At 39.5% G+C, this 15,426-nt stretch overlaps 1 long non-coding RNA gene across 1 annotated transcript in view; it reads right to left on the bottom strand.

Moving 5' to 3' along the window:
- LOC137634909 (uncharacterized) overlaps positions 1-15,426 on the bottom strand; it is a 178,723-nt gene that overhangs the window by 2,406 nt on the left and 160,891 nt on the right. The window lies entirely within an intron of this gene.

The raw sequence follows: 15,426 nt of genomic DNA, 5'->3' as shown, positions 1-15,426 counted from the left end.
CAGAACTGCTTGAACTTCATCCAAACCTAAACAGTGCAGAGTTCAGAGGAAATTTAAATACCAAATAAGAACAGTATTTTTGAGTCTAAACTTTTTACCCAAGTAGCTATATTGTATTTGTAAAAATAACAGATTTATAATTTTCAATATTAAACTTACCCGATAATCATGTAGCTGTCAACTCCGTTGCCCGACAGAATTCTATGGAGGGATACGCCAGCTATCACAATACTAGAAGGGGGTGTATTTACCAGCGCCACCTGTGGCCAGGTACTCAAGTACTTCTTGTTGACACCTCCTCAATTATTCCTCTGTCGTGCTTCCGGCAAGACATTCTGGGATACGCTTATGTTCTTGGAGTATTTTCACGACTTTGGTGAAGTATTTCTCTTTGATTTCGGCTGTCGCTTTACTGGAAAACTTCTATATTAGCTTAGTTAGCTTTTGGAATAATTTGATTAATTTTGGTGACGAGAGAGTATGAACTCTCGTTCACCTTTCAATGGCCGACCCTTCCCTTAGACGGAAGTGTTGGTGTCTAAGAGAGTATAGACTCTCTTAATTTTGCTTAACAAAAGTTATAGATTTATTTTATATCTCTCCGCCTCTTATAGGCCTCTTCGATTAACTTCCTTTTATTATAAACTCATTAAAATTAATTTTTATATTTGTTTATATTCGACCTTCCTAATAGTAGGCGGTCTTTTACCGAAGTTAATAAACTTTGAGCCCGTCATTTCGGTTTTACCTGTTAACATATTATGCTATTTCCGCCACAGAGTTTGAAAGATTTTCTTTGACAGTCTCGTACTGTTTTCAAAGCTGAACTAACGTTTTGTTTTGTCTCTGCAGTTGTTGACGTTCAGAACGTTCAACTTGCACTCTATCGTTACGATAGAGAAAGAATGTTCACGGTTTCACGTTGCAGTAAGAGTAACCGTGTCTAGCGTTTTGTTCATTCTTTCTTAACTTAATGGTTTTGATCCTAATAAAGGAACTTTTCAGTTTTTTTTTCCTTTAACAATAATATGTTTTAACGATATATATGATTAGGCTCTTCTCTCAGGTTCTAAGTCAAGAGAGAGAGAGAGAGAGAGAGAGAGAGATAGAGACGGAGGGAGAAAGAGGATAAACGTTTCATTCAAGCCTGCCAGGCGTACGAGTAACGTCGTTATCGTTTTTTTTTTTTTTTTTTTTTTGCTCTTCTCCCTAGTCTCTTTAGGGGAAGAAACTAAACGTTTCTAGAGTGATCTAGTGTTTAGTCTCTTTCCAACCACTGATTTATCTTTCATTAGATTTTTCTGTTACATTGTAATTCTGTTTTCGCAATTACTAACTTTGAGAAAGGATAGAATTGCGTATTTCAGGTACAAACCACTTAAAGTTTCGAGTTCAGTGAAATAAGTGCAAACAGAAATCAAAGTGATAAGTGATTAGTGCGTGAGGGTACTTTAGTGCGCGCCAGTCGTCCTCCCAGTCCGGGACCTCTTGCAAGCTCCCAAGCTCAGGGGAGAAGCAATGTCGAAGGGCATAAGGGTTCAGCAGGCCTTGATCGGCGCACAGAAGTATTCTCGGTGGTTGTGGGCGTGTCTTACCGAGACCGTCACTCCCACCCGCAGACGATTGAGCCCTTATTTTGCTCGTCTGCAGAAGAGATTAGGGGAGAAAATAAGAGTAACGCTGGTCTCAGGTCTCAAGACTTCTTAAACGTTAAGTCCAGACCTATGCCAGACGTACGAAGTTAAAGTTCACAACCCGAATGCAGTCATTGGGTTAGCTCTGACTCTCCTCAGTCATCAGTTGATTACACTCCGACTAAGAGGAGTAAGGTTCTGCCACAACAGATCTCTGCTGTTAAGGCTTTACCTCAGCAGAACTTAGTGTCTGCCGACCCCAAGTTAACTCTACTGCAGTCCATACAGTCACAACTTTCGGTCTTGATGCGTGAGTGACGGGCTGAGAGTGTTGCACCGCCTGCACTCCCTCCACCTGTTCTCGCTGCACCTGTGCTCGCCCAGCCTGCACCTGCTCCGCCTGTGCTCGCCCAGCCTGCACCTGCTCCGCCTGGTCGCAGCACCATCTGCCAGGCGTACGATGTTGTGAACTCTACTACAGTCCATGCAAGCACAGCTTTCGGACTTGATGAGTGAGTGTCGGGCTGAGAGTGTTGCTCCTCCGCCTCCGCCTACACTCCCTCCTCCTACACTCGCTCCGCCTGATCACAGTACCATCTGCCAGGCGTACGATGTTGTGGACTCTACTACAGTCCATGCAAGCACAGCTTTCGGACTTGATGAGTGAGTGTCGGGCTGAGAGTGTTGCTCCTCCGCCTCCGCCTACACTCCCTCCTCCTACACTCGCTCCGCCTGATCACAGTACCATCTGCCAGGCGTATGATGTTGTGGACTCTACTACAGTCCATGCAAGCACAGCTTTCGGACTTGATGCGTGAGTGTCGGGCTGAGAGTGTTGCACCTCCTGCACTCCCTCCACCTGTTCTCGCTGCACCTGTGCTCGCCCAGCCTGCACCTGCTCCGCCTGGTCGCAGCACCATCTGCCAGGCGTACGATGTTGAACCACTTTCGGAGTTTGCTGTTCACAGTGTTGTTCAGCCTCAGCCTTCTTTAAGGCAACCCTTGCTTTGGGATCAGGAGAGTTACACTCTTCCTCCTCCTCCCCTTGCTACTCCACCAGTGGTGCAACTCTCGGTTGGGGTACAACAACCTCTCCCCTCCGTGAGTCTGTCTGCTCAACCAGCGCTGCACCGAGTTCAACCCTCATCTAGGCAAGCTCATCTACACCATGCACTTGCGCCTCAGGAGCCTCAGCTTGCTAGAACTTTACCTTGTTCTGCGCAGCCTCAACCTTCTCATGCTCCACTCATCTCTCAGGAACAGGAACGGACTACTCCGCCTCCGTCCTCCGCTCAGCTGGTGCAATCCTTGGGTGCAACTCTTGCTAGGAGTCAACCTCCTTCACCCTTGCACCTGCCTTCTGCTCCGTCTGTTGTTCAGCCTATGCAGTCTGAACCTCAGGTTTTCCATCAAGTTGAGTAAACCTCTGTTGTTGTTCCAGCTCGTTCTGACTCTGCTGTTCAGCATACCATGGTTTAAACCCCATGCAAGCATGCATAAAGCACTCTAGCACTGGTCATGGAATTTCTGAGAAATGTTAAACGCCATGCACACGCTCTGCTTTCCTTTCAGCAGGCTCTGCTTACAGCAGGCTCTACTTACTACATGCTCAGCATTCAGCATGCTCTGCATTCAGCATGCTCTGCATACAACATGCTCTGCATACAGCATGCTCTGCATTCAGCATGCTCTGCATACAACATGCTCTACATACAGCATGCTCTGCATACAGCATACTCTGCATACATCATGCTCTGCATACCTTACCGCATGCTTCTCAACACATCTTGGGTTGTTGCCAACTCACTAGACTGTCAAGCAGTTTCTTAACGTTGCCTTCTAGTCTGCTGCTTTGCATCAGTGAACCCTCACTCAGAGAACTTAGCTTTTCTAGGATAAGGTCCCTGTAGATGAGAAAGTTCTTTTCTCCCTCCTTCTGATATTCCCTTGAGGACTCTGTCATTTGGAGGGAGCCTTTAGCTGCATAACCTCTTATGGACTTTTATTTAAGCATAACATGCTTACAGGGAAGGTAATGGTTACACTTCAGCCGCTAATCCCGTCTGTTACCACACCTGCTCCCATAGACCTTGAGCTATGTTGCATGACATGCAATCCAAGCTTAGTCCTTGTTAGAGGATTTTTTGTTTACGGAGTCAATGTGTCACGGGGAAGACGTTCAACAACCAACAGAAGGGACTTGTTGTGACGCAGTGGGCAACCTCAGCAACCCGTTAAGGAGTTGTCTGTACGACCCAGACAGTCTAGACAGATTCGGGTTGTCACTGTACTTCCTCGCTTGCCCATGATTGACAGTTTACAGACTGTGCAGCAGTATCATGATCTTGTGTCCGGCTCCGTCAGACGACTGGCTTTTAAGAGCTCCCTCAAGTCGTCGCTGTCTGGAGATTTTCAAATGGGCTATGGATCTGACCAAGGAACTGGGCCTCCTGGTCAATTTTGAGGAGTCTCAGCTCGTTCCATCCCAGACCATTGTCTCCTTGGGTATGGATCTTCAGAGTCGAGCTTTTCGGGCTTTTCCGTCGGCCCCAAGGATCTTCCAAGCCCTAGAATGCATCCAGAGCATGCTGAGAAGGAACCGATGCTTAGTCAGGCAGTGGATGAGTCTAACAGGGACACTTTCATCGCTGGCCCTGTTCATCGAGTTAGGGAGACTCCACCTCCGCCCCCTTCAGTATCATCTAGCTGCTCTCTGGATAAAGGACATGACGCTAGAGACGGGCTCAGTTCCTGTTTCCGAAGAGATGAGGTCTACTCTAACGTGGTGGAAGAACAGCATTCTTCTCAAGGAAGGTCTACCATTGGCTGTTCAGTCCTCCGACCACCGTCTCTTCTCGGACGCATCGGACACGGGCTGGGGTGCGACACTGGACGGACAGGAATGCTCGGGAACATGGAATCAGGAGCAAAGGACACTTCACATCTATTGCAAGGAGTTGTTGGCAGTTCATTTGGCCTTGATAAACTTCAAGTCCCTCCAGCTTAACAAGGTGGTGGAGGTGAACTCCGACTACACCACAGCCTTGGCTTACATCTCCAAGCAGGGAGGGACTCATTCGAGGAAGTTGTTCGAGATCGCAAGGGACCTCCTCATTTGGTCAAAAGATCGAAAGCTCACGCTGGTAACGAGGCTCATTCAGGGCGATATGAATGTCATGGCAGATCGCCTCAGCCGGAAGGGTCAGGTCTTCCCCACAGAGTGGACCCTTCACAAGAATGTTTGCAGCAGACTTTGGGCCCTGTGGGGTCAGCCAACCATAGATCTATTCGCTACCTCGATGACCAAGAGGCTCCTCTTGTTTTGTTCTCCGATTCCAGACCCAGCAGCAGTTCGCGTGGATGCCTTTCTGCTGGATTGGTCCCATCTCAACCTGTATGCATTCCCGCCGTTCAAGATTGTCAACAGGGTACTTCAGAAGTTCGCCTCTCACAAAGGGACACGGCTGACGTTGGTTGCTCCCCTCTGGCCCGCGAGAGAATGGTTCACTGAGGTACTGCAATGGCTGGTCGACGTTCCCAGGACTCTTCCTCCTAGAGTGGACCTTCTGCGTCAACCTCACGTAAAGAAGGTACACCCAACCTCCACGCTCTTCGTCTGGCTGCCTTCAGACTATCGAAAGACTCTCAAGAGCTAGAGGCTTTTCGAAGGAGGCAGCCAGAGCGATTGCCAGAGCAAGGACGACATCCACTCTCAGAGTCTATCAGTCTTTATGGGAAGTCTTCCGAAGCTGGTGCAAGGCCAATGCAGTTTTCCTCAACCAGTACCAATGTAACCCAGATTGCTGACTTCCTGTTACATCTAAGGAACGTAAGCTCCCTATCAGCTCCTACGATCAAGGGTTACAGAAGTTTGTTGGCAGCGGTTTTCCGCCACAGAGGCTTGGATCTTTCCTCCAACAAAGATCTACAGGACCTCCTTAGGTCTTTTGAGACCTCAAAGGAACGTCGGTTGTCCACTCCAGGCTGGAATCTAGACGTGGTCCTAAGGTTCCTAATGTCATCAGGATTTGAACCGCTCCAATCAGCCTCTTTTAAGGACCTCACATTAAAAAACTCTTTTCCTCGTGTGCTTAGCAACAGGTAAAAGAGTAAGTGAGATCCACGCCTTCAGCAGGAACATAGGTTTCACATCTGAAACGGCTACATGTTCCTTACAGCTCGGTTTTTTGGCTAAAAACGAGCTTCCTTCCCGTCCTTGGCCTAAGTCGTTCGAGATCCCAAGCCTGTCCAACATGGTGGGGAACGAACTGGAGAGAGTACTTTGCCCAGTTAGAGCTCTTAAGTACTATCTAAAGGTCAAAACCATTACGAGGACAATCAGAAGCCTTATGGTGTGCTATCAATAAGCCTTCTCTACCAATGTCTAAGAACTCAGTTTCTTACTACATCAGGCTTCTGATTAGAGAAGCAAATTCTCATCTGAAGGAAGAAGACCTTGCTTTGCTGAAGGTAAGGACACATGAAGTGAGAGCTGTGGCTACTTGAGTGGCCTTCAAACAGAACCGTTCTCTGCAGAGTGTTATGGATGCAACCTATTGGAGAAACAAGTCAGTGTTCGCATCATTCTATCTCAAAGATGTCCAGTCTCTTTACGAGTACTGCTACACCCTGGGTCTGTTCGTAGCAACGAATGCAGTAGTAGGCGAGGGCTCAGCCACTACATTCCCATAATCCCATAACTTTTTAGCCTTTCTCTTGAATACTTTTTATGGGTTGTATGGTCGGCTAAGAAGCCTTCCACATCCTTGTTGATTTGGCGGGTGGTCAATTCTTTCTTGAGAAGCGCCAAGGTTAAAGGTTGTGATGAGGTCCTTTAGTATGGGTTGCAGCCCTGTATACTTTAGCACCTTTGAGTTGATTCAGCCTCCCAAGAGGAACGCTGCGCTCAGTAAGGAAGACGATCTTATTAAAGGCAGAGTAACGGTTCAAGTCGACTTCCTTACCAGGTACTTATTATTTCATTGTTATTGTGGATAACTGATTATATGAAATATGGGATACTTAGCTATCCTTTAATCTTGTACACTGGTTTTCACCCACCCCCCTGGGTGTGAATCAGCTACATGATTATCGGGTAAGTTTAATATTGAAAAATGTTATTTTTATTAATAAAATAAATTTTTGAATATACTTACCCGATAATCATGATTTAATCGACCCTCCCTTCCTCCCCATTGAGAACCAGTGGACCGAGGAATAATTGAGGAGGTGTCAACAAGAAGTACTTGAGTACCTGGCCACAGGTGGCGCTGGTAAATACACCCCCTTCTAGTATTGTGATAGCTGGCGTATCCCTCCATAGAATTCTGTCGGGCAACGGAGTTGACAGCTACATGATTATCGGGTAAGTATATTCAAAAATTTATTTTATTAATAAAAATAACATTTTATTTGAAGTCAAATATTACAATTAACTAAGAATGCCCTTTTCAGTTTGCACAATTTTTTGGCAGCCAACAGTTAAAAAATCCAGTGTAACAATTGATGAGATAGTGTTTTCACCATACCAGAGGATTTATCATTAGCTTTTAAATTGTTGCTTTCTTGTAGATAAGTCTCTTTTTTTTTCATCATGGATAATGATATTAGTTAAAACCAAGAGGTTTGCTTCCACAGTCTTTACCCCCCATGTTTAAAATGTGTTATAAATTAGGACTAAATGTTAGCAAAGACAAGATTGCAATACAGTACCTGTACTGTATAGTAATAACAGTTTGTTATTAATTTGTGCAAGAGTATAGTATATGAAAGATCAGAGAACGTTTTGATTTTCTTCGCAGCTAGAGTGCGTACATGGAAGCAATTAATTTCCAAAATGTTATGTGATTTTATGATACTTGTAACATAATTTATGATTTCATCACTAATGTTTTGCCTTTGCCATTGATGTTTTGGATCATCATAACAAACTTGCAAGCATTTACAGTAGTACATTTTTCTTAGAGCGCTACAATGTTTTTCTGCACATCACTGATACTTGAAGAAGAGGGTTTAATAAGAATTATATTAATAATACTAGAGTATATAAAGGGAAATTTTTATTTGTACAGTATTCATTAATTATGATGATTTCATTTAGTCACTATAGTCAATTTCTTTTAGCGAGGCAGATTTGCACCGACTCGCAACGGTGCCTTTTTAGCTCGGAAAAGTTTCCTGATCGCTGATCGGTTAGAATTATCTTGTCCAACCAATCAGCGATCAGGAAACTTTTCTGAGCTAAAAGGGCAGCGCTGCGAGTCGGTGCAAATATGCCTCGCTAAAAGAAATTGACTATAATCATCACTATTCCCTTTATTTTATGCAGATCTGAATTCTTCTCCCCACTGTTACACTGTTTATCTTTTTAAACACGCCTCATGGTATTCTTTAACCATATGATTTTGAGTATCTTATCAGTAAATATCAGGAATACATTAAAAATATATAAATTATGATGATACTGGCTTGATAAGAAATACTAGTATATTCTTATGAAATCTGGAATTTTTAGTCTGGCAAATACTTGTTGAATTTCATCGAGATTTCAATGTATCATATTTTTCCTGAAATGAGACTTGTCCCCTTTTAAGAATATAAGATCTGAATTTTCAATTTTCCCATTCACTTTCAACTTGCTACATCAGAGTGGTTCCCTAGTATTTTTTTACTGAAGTTAATTGTTTAAGCAAAATCAAGATATGTTAATTATTCATCTGTCCTAAGGTTTTGTACATTTTTCGGTTTCAGTGTTTAAGATTGAAAGAAGCTCACTTATAGTTATGCAGTTGCTTAAGCCAGTCACAATCAGTATTACTGCAAAATTGTGTTTCTAATTGCAGCCTTACTATTTGACAAGGTAGTTTATTATTCCAAAGCTGTATACACAGAATTAACCCTTTTACCCCCAAAGGACGTACTGGTACGTTTCACAAAACTCATCCATTTACCCCCATGGACGTACCGGTACGTCCTTGCAAAAAAATGCTATAAATTGTTTTTTTTTTTTTTCATATTTTTGATAATTTTTTTTAAAAATTCAGGCATTTTCCAAGAGAATGAGACCAACCTGACCTCTCTATGACAAAAATTAAGGCTGTTAGAGCAATTAAAAAAAATACTGCAAAATGTGCTGGGGAAAAAATAACCCCTTGGGGGTTAAGAGTTGGAAATTTCCAAAGAGCCTGGGGGTAAAAGGGATAAAAGAGTTAGCTGTCATTTTGTATACTCTCTTTGTAGGAGATGCCTTTATATATTCCTGAAGTCTGTACATGATGTGTAGCCTTGATTAGTGTTTTGAAATGTATCATAAAGTTCTTTAATCTTATTTTAATGGTATATTTGATTTATACTTCAAAATACTAAATTTCACTGGGATTCATATTTCTTTGTTGATTGATACTTAAAAATGTCTGTGTAACACTTTTTGTTCCACTTGGAACTTTATCATATATCTTTCATTAGCAAATCATATATGTAACCTGTTATTAAAACTGAAGATTAAAATCAAGAATTTTGTAAACAATATCAGGTTTATTGCAGAGAAGGATTATTATCTTTTTTAAGTTATAAAAAGCAAGATTTTAATTGTGGTTTCAAGAAATTGTACTTAGAGCTGGGAATATCGCGTCACATGGCATTGCAGTCTTTTGTATTTTCTTGTGTTGCTAAACTTATACAAACTTGTCCTTTAAAAAAGAGAATTTCTTCAGTAGGACTGGAACAGCCGTTAAATTTGTTAATGTTGTAGTTAATGACTTCCTAAACTTATACAAACTTGTCCTTTAAAATAGAGAATTTCTTCAGTAGGACTGGAACGGCTGTTAAATTTGTTAATGTTGTAGTTAATGACTTCCTAAACTTATACAAACTTGTCCTTTAAAATAGAGAATTTCTTCAGTAGGACTGGAACGGCTGTTAAATTTGCTAATGTTGTAGTTAATGACAAGTGGTGAGCTTGGGCAAGTATCCCACACACTTTCCTGTCAAACGTCAGTTTAGTCTTCGGTTGCAACGAGTACAGACGTACAGTTGCGTCCTATCCTAAGGCTCTTAATCTTTTTCTCCTGTAAGAATGGTTTATTATTACAGTACCATTGTTCTTATCAATATGGAAGCAGAGCAATGTGTTCATAAATGCGGGTGAAAGTTTGGACTCTGTAACAGGTTTATGGTTAAACTGGCTACAAATAAGGCTCTCTGCACTTCTTTTAGGGGTCATGACTGTTCATAGTCATCCCCATGTGCCGATATGGATCGTGGCTTCCCGTGCAGTAACAAGCATTTGCTTAGAAGAGGAAAAGCCAGGCTAAGGACTCTTAGGCATTATTTTTGGCAACTCCCAAGATTATGTTGCAAAAGTAATATAGTGCTTTCCTCCCCATTGAGTTTGTAGGCCGCTTAAACTTCTGAGTATACACCCATGGTTCAGTTTGCGGGGAGTATGCTTCAGGAACCAGGAAAACTGAGATCTTCATTAGCAAGATTATCAAGGTTTGGTTGTGTGTAGGGTTTCCCCAGTGATTGCCAAACTAGTATGCGCTGGAAGCTCTCTTGTAGCCATAAAGACCACTGCCGATGAGTTTGGTGTAATGACGGCTTGTTCTTGCTTAGGTCTTTAAGGTAGGCACTTGATGTCTTTCTTGAGGTGTTCCCAGTGCCAATGTACTCGGTAGTGACCTCATTGCCAGTGACCCTGAAGTCAGAGACTGTAAGGCCTAAGAAGGCTGTGAAATCTAAGAAAGCTCCTGCAGTGCTCACCCCTGCACCATAATTCCAGTGCTAGCGAGGCCAGCACCAGCGAGGCTTAATAAGGTTCCCGCTACTGTACAAGTGACACTATTGCCAGCGGAAGGGCAAAGATTTTCCCCAAGCCAGTGAAACTAGTGACTGTAGGGGGCAAAAGGTTGCTCCTGTTCCTGTCACCCAAGGGTCCATAGTTCCCGTTATCCTTGTACCAGCTAACCATAAGCGAGCCTCTCTTGTAAAGGACGAAAGGTTTGCATTTGCATAAAAAAAAATTTAAATGTAAATTCTTATTTTTCTCAGCTATCCAAACACGAGTCCTTTAAATTTAATTTCCCACTCTACAACTGAAGCCTTTCAAAGTGGGTGGAATTACTCGTTCGCAATCACCACCTAACATTAACTACCATCCTAATGAATCTGACGGTCATTCCAGCTCCGATGAATACATTCCCAATTTTGAAGGACTCTCATGTTTGTATAGTTAGGAAAAATACAAATTACTTTTATTATTCTATATTTGATTGACTTCTTTCTGTAACATTATTTTTATTTTTAAAAAATGCCACAAAGCTGTCAGAATTGGAACCTTTAGCCATTAAATGTATGGAGGAGAATAATAAGGTAGAATTGCTCAAGATATTAATTGTGCAAATAATGACAATCCAAAGAACAAGAAATTGAAATGGGCATCAGATTCGTATTTCTAATCCACGAGTTTTCCAGTGATGGTAATAAAATTGACCAATTGAATTGAAAATTTGCTATATAGTTTTTCAGCAACAGAAGCTGAAGCGGTTCCTTACGTCATTATTTGACTTTTCTAATTACTCGGTGGGTCTGTTTGGAAATGGATGTGAATATAGTAAGGTCACAAGAAAAGGGCGTAAGTACCTGGGATTCTGTATAGATACAGATTAGGATTCAGGATGGAGAAACAGGTCTAACACTATTTCATATCAAGATTATTATCCTGTAATATGTAATGCTTAGTTTTAAATGTTACAAGTCTCAAAACTGAATTTGTAGTCATGTCATTTCTATGTTGCATAAACATAACGTGATTTTGTGGAATCGTGCGATGATACACATGATTTTCGGTTTTCTATAATTACTTCCCAAGCGTTTGTCCTGAGATCTGCCTAATTCCAAATTCATTGGTGCTTTATATGCTCAATTTGATATTTAACTGCAGTCTGCCAGTTATTAGAAGCTACAAATTTATATGTTTTAGTAAGTTTTGTTAATCTTTCAATTATATAACCACTTTGATTTGCTTTAATTCTTTTACCTTTATAGAAATACTTTTACTTTCAATGTGATAGTAGCGTTAAACGAATAGTGGACGTAACCATTAACGTGTCTCATTCTATAGCTATGCAGTACAATATAGGTATTAAATTGTTTACTGGAAAATAATAACGCATTTAAAGAGAAAAGCAATCTTTTTGTTTTAATGGAATCTTTTTATCATAGTTAAGAAACTACTATTTCAATGTAGCATTTTCAAGAACTCCGTTTTATTTTGTAATACCCAATAAAGATTTATTCAGCAGGTTTACCCCATAAAGATTTATTCAGCAGGTTTACCCAATAAAGATTTATTCAGCTAGTTTTCAGCTACCAGGTAGAATATCAAGAGCAACTAGACAAAAAGTTAATGGGTTTGAATCAAAAGGTTGTGAGACTATTGACGATGGAGTTCAACGAAAGTTGAACTGTATATATAACTGCCACATTTTTTATTTTCTTGACTAAAGCTGCTTATCCTACCTCATTTCATTAATACTTTTCTTTCAAGTTCCATTGAATAATATTTGTGTAAAATTGCTTTTCAATGATACCAAATTTTTTTTTGTAAAGCATTAAATATCAGCTGGTATTCTTAAAAAGCAAAATTCCCTTTATTTTTAGAATATAGGATCTATTTGAAAAATGAATGACTGAAAAGTATATTATTCTGCCTGGTCATTGTGGATATTATTTATTTATTTATTTACTGTACACAGTTTTACATGGCAGTGAACCAAATTCATTCCTTGTAATCTATGTGGTTACAGTACTTCTGTATCATAGTGCATGATGCCTACCCAAATAAAAAAAATGTTTTTAGTCATTCAAGGTATGTTTTAAGATGCAGCAAATATATTTGTTTTCATGATACCCAGAATGATCTATTTTTACAATTAACGATAGGAAGTATTGTAGGGAATACCTTAACGCTGTCCGACACTTGAGTAAGGAACAGTCTTTTTCCAACCAAAAAATTTTCACTTGAATTTTGGCGAAAGCAGTCTAAACTTACAATACTATTATGAAGAGTAGTGTGTTTTGATGCTTGTCTGTAATATGCAACTGTCTTATAAATAGTTTACTACAATAGGTGTAAAGGTATTATACATTTAAACTGGATTTAAGTGTTTTATGAAAACATAACATGGTTCATTATTACATTAACCTTTTTCTGACATTGCATGGGAGTTTTAATTTTTTTTTTTTTTTAAATACATCTTTGGAAATATTCTGTATATACTTTTTTTAGTACAGTGATGTGTGCTCTTTAGATGTAAGCGAGTTGAACTACTTAAGTTAAGACCTACAAGTAAAGAGACCTTGTTATGATGAGAAATTAGGTAGAATTGTACAATTTGTGAGGTTGCATGTTTTTTTCAACATAACATACTGCTTTGTTTATCTTTGCCCCACTTCTCCTATCAGAGTTAAGGGATCCTGCCTTTCAAAAGACAACTAAAGAGAAAGAGTTTGGCATAGCCCTTAGCAATATGGTATGTTGTATTTCAAGGAAATCTTTATTATTGTCAAGGACAGTATAATTGATACTGCGTATCACGAGCGTTAAAAATTAAGTCACCTTACTTTGGTAAATGATTTAAGAATTGTGCCATTTTTTTTATATACTGTGCTAAGCTTTAGCAGAATTCCTAAAGAGTATCTTGAGTATTCTTCATATCTGACAAATATTATGGAAGTAACCTTACAATTACCTGGGGCTCCTTGGTCCTAGCTTGGGTGGTGAGAGGGTTTGGGCACTGATCATATGTAATTAACAATATTAGGTCCTATTGGGTAAAACAGTTGGGTTTACCCATGATTAATTTTGATTAATAATAAAAATAACTGATGATTTTAAATAGTAAGCAAATTATCTGTAAGATAATGAAGTTGGTCTTGCATAATCTGCTAAGAAAATAATAACAACAACTTCTAGAAGGTTCAGAGATTCTTTTCATGTGAGAATACTTTATATACTATTCTGATAAGACTAGTAGCAATTGGAATATTTTATGATTTAAGAATTGGATAAGAACAAAATATTAATACGGTACTATGTGGCTCAAATGGTTCTTTTTCCATTTTATAAATTTGATTTACAGGAATATTAAGAATTCCTTGAATTTATAATGCAGCTGAAAGAACTTGTCGGCCAAATACCTGTAGCGTATCAGTAGGCTCCTGCATTTTGTTTTCTTTTATTAATTCTGCCTTACATTTTGTCTTTCTGTTATCTAAAATTTCCATTATACCTGTTGGTAAGAATCACCAGTGGTTTGAACTATAGTCCATTTCTTTTAGCGAGTCATATTTGCACAGACTCGCAGCGGTGCCCTTTTAGCTCGGAAAAGTTTCCTGATCGCTGATTGGTTGGACAAGATAATTCTAACCAATCAGCGACCAGGAAACTTTTCCGAGCTAAAAGGGCACCGTTGCGAGTCTGTGCAAATATGACTCGCTAAAAGAAATGGACTACTGTATAGTAACCCTTATGTAAAGTATTAGGACCTGAGAAGTCTACCTAAATTAATGTATTGCTTGACTACACTTGAGCTATCTTGTGCTGAATTAAATGTTTGGTTTTGCACGAGTGCAGATTTTGTTGGCGTAAATCATTTGTAAGCATATTTTAAGATAAAATCTTTCAGCTATGCTTGATGTTAAGTGTTTGTAGACCTGTATAATATACACTTGTTAAACTAATTTGCTATTTCTCTAAAATGATGACACTTACGATAACACTTAAGACTTAGATTGATTAGTTTGTTATGGCCTTACCCATAAGCTTTTTTACGTGACTACATATGTTGTTATAGCATTACCCACTTAAGGTTTTTTTTTACGTGACTTCAAATAGGAAGGTGGAATTGAGACCAAGTTCTAGGCTGATATATAACTGGACTATTTTAATTCAAATATATTGAATACGTATGCTCACATGAAGACTACTGTGTCTCCAGTTAAGTGCTGCCCCTCAAGGACAAATTTTGCAAGCGTAACAAATATTCTAAAGAAGCAATTATCACTCCTATTTTATTCTAGCAGAAGTTGACTGTAAGGTCTTTGTATTTTTTATATAAACATTACTGATAAGGTTCTTTTGATGAAGTCCTTTTAATCCGTTTTATGTTTGATGTGAAATATAGATAAGGAACTCTTTAGGAATTAAGTGAAATTCTTTTTGTAATATATATGCCTGTCATTTGTTGAACAACTGGTCACCGTTCCAAGTATTTGTTTTCGCCAGAATGAAAAATAGCCACAATTCTTGAAGATCAAAATAAGATTAGTCATTCTTAATGCTAGTGACTGCAAGGTTCTTATAATTTGTCAAACTAATTTTTATCGCTTAGCTCTCATTAGTTTAATTATGTATTTCATTCAAGTCGATAAGGTTTCCTGTCCATGAAATTATATTTCAACACATGATAAAACTATGCAACGTCATTCTAAATGTGATAAGATTGTTTGCTGTAAGCTTCCCAAAGATAACAATGGTAGACAAGGCTCCTTTTTTTTCAAACCTACTTGTTCCAGTAATAATTCCATATAAGCCCTTACATTGGTCTCTTTATCTTATACCCTGTTTTACAGAAAATGAAAGGAAAACTGTGTGTTACTTCTATCAAAAGTAGACATGTCTATGATTATTGTATATTACTGTGCTTTTGATGTTCATAGACATTAGGAAATTAAATAATATTGTATATAGGTGTACAGGTATCTAGTATACAGTATATGTGTTGCCAGAGAG

Source organism: Palaemon carinicauda, chromosome 45 (genome assembly GCF_036898095.1).
Source record: "Palaemon carinicauda isolate YSFRI2023 chromosome 45, ASM3689809v2, whole genome shotgun sequence".
NCBI classification, from domain to species: domain Eukaryota; kingdom Metazoa; phylum Arthropoda; class Malacostraca; order Decapoda; family Palaemonidae; genus Palaemon; species Palaemon carinicauda.
The sequence above is the reverse complement of the archived record's forward strand: the minus strand, read 5'-3'. Positions and strand labels throughout refer to the sequence as shown.